Here is a 2,500-nt window from a genome sequence, read left to right on the forward strand (position 1 = left end):
TACTCTACATCGTTAATCAATTAGATAGCACACTGATAACTATATAGTATGTATAGTAATATTGTATCATTATCAGTTTATTTTTAATTTAATGTAATATCATTATATGTTTCAGTTCATTTCTATGTCTTTTTATTTGTATTCTTTATTTTTTGAGAAGATATTGTATCTGTGTTTGCTTTGGCAACACTGCTTCAATGAGTAATGGCAATAAAGTTCCACTGAAATTGAAACTGAGAGAGAGAGAGAGAGAGGGAGAGAGAGAGCGAGAGAGAGAGAGAGGGGGAGAGAGAGAGAGAGAGAGAGAGAGGGAGAGAGAGAGCGAGAGAGAGAGAGAGAGAGGGAGAGAGAGAGAGGGAGAGAGAGAGGTCTTGAAGTCTGTTCTCAAGAGAGCCCAGTGTAAAATGAAGTAGCACTCACCCCGATGCAACTCATCTTCCAAAGGCCAACCTGCCAATTTAATACTGGGTCATAAATATCATCAATGGGGATACAAGGGCAGATAGAAATGGACTGACATTGCCAAATGTTATGACTGATGTAGAGGAATACAGTTTGTGCTTTGGACAGTAAGTAGGCTCTGGTGTCGTTTCTGTTATGGGTAAGATGATTGCGTAGAGGTGGAATGTGGTGAGGTTTGACCCAGGGCAGTAGAATGTGGTGAGGTTTGGCCCAGGGCAGTAGAATGTGGTGAGGTTTGACCCGGGGCAGTAGAATGTGGTGAGAATTGGCCCAGGGCAGTAGCCTGGCTAACGCCTACCACTTCTCAAATGAGACGTGGTCTGGCAACCAGACGTTCATTTTCTCGTATTTGAAAAAATGCCCAGATCCGTTCATTGGGCGCCACGGATGTCTATCAAGACTGTGGTGAGAGTTGGCCCGGGGCAGTAGAATGTGGTGAGGTTTGGCCCAGGACAGTAGACTGTGGTGAGGTTTGACCCAGGGCAGTAGAATGTGGTGAGAGTTGGCCCGGGGCAGTAGAATGTGGTGAGAGTTGGCCCGGGGCAGTAGAATGTGGTGACGTTTGACCCAGGGCAGTAGAATGTGGTGAGGTTTGGCCCAGGGCAGTAGACTGTGGTGAGAGTTGGCCCAGGGCAGTAGAATGTGGTTTGGCCTGAGGCAGTAGAATATGGTGAGGTTTGCCAGGCTATGCTATTCAGCTGTTTAGTGGGGCAGACACAAACAAAGGTGCGTGACTGGAGCGGTACAGTATAGTGAGGTTTGTCCTGGGGTAGAGGAACATGCTGGTAGGAAGCAGCTCAGAACTTCTGTACTTTCATATCTGGGCTGGAGTGTGTGTGTGAATGTGTGTGTGTGTGTGTGTGTGTGTGTGTGTGTGTGTGTGTGTGTGTGTGTGTGTGTGTGTGTGTGTGTGTGTGTGTGTGGTGCAGCTTGAAGGCAGGCAGATTCCACTTTTTGGGGGTCAGCCCTGTCAATGAAAGAAAAATAAAGAGTGACAGTTACAGAAATAAACCAACAAACCCAACAAAATGACCAACAGCCTCAACCCAGCCTTTGGGCGGAAAAACAACTCAGCATATTTTAGAGTGAGTTATCCGTGACGGGCCACTTCAAAAGAGAACTACTCACATGAGAATATTAGCCTGAAGATATAGGCCTACAACGCAGATCCACAGATCTCGCTAGACTTATGCTTATGCAGTCGTCCTGAAATAGGCCTAGCAGTGGCACATGAAAGCATAGCGACGGTTTCTTATTAGTACAGTAGCCTGGAGGCAGAAAGTAGAGCATCACAACAGAGCTGTGGGTGGCGGCTCACTCAGTGGTAGTAATTGTTGATAACTTCAAATCAGCGCGATTTGCCCTTCTAGGCTGGTAACCTTACATGCTCCCTGCAGACACTTCATTCTTTAATCATAGTCAATGCCAAATACGGCATCTGACGTACACACACACACACACACACACACACACACACACACACACACACACTCTCTCTCTCTCTCTCTCTCACACACACACACACACACACACACATTTAAATAGTAACTGCCCAAGTGCCTGATGGCTGAGTGCCCATTAGAGAAGCAGGCAGTTAGAAGACCAATCTTTACACTACGTCATCCTCCTATCTAGTCTGTCCTGATTGTGCCCTAAATATCTCTCTCTCTCTCTCTCTCTCTCTCACACACACACACACACAAATAGACCATTTGATTACAAGAACCATCACGATCACTGTTTCTGAGAAAAAGTATGTCTCAGACAATGGAAAATGTCTCTTGTCACACACACACACACACACAAATGAAGATACACACACATACATCTTCTAATACCCCATATGCGTCACAAGACATAAGACTGTATTTACAGTAGTCTTCCCACATCTCCAAAAACAGAGAGTGTGTCTGAGAGAGAGACAGAGTGCGTGTGTGAGAGAGAGAGAGACAGAGTGCAAGTGATGCATATGGGGTGTGTGTGATGTTTTTTTTATTCATGTGTGTGTGTGTATGTGTGTGTTGTGAAAGGAATTCTC

The sequence above is a fragment of the Sardina pilchardus genome, chromosome 3, assembly GCF_963854185.1.
Source record: "Sardina pilchardus chromosome 3, fSarPil1.1, whole genome shotgun sequence".
Classification (NCBI taxonomy): Eukaryota; Metazoa; Chordata; class Actinopteri; order Clupeiformes; family Clupeidae; genus Sardina; species Sardina pilchardus.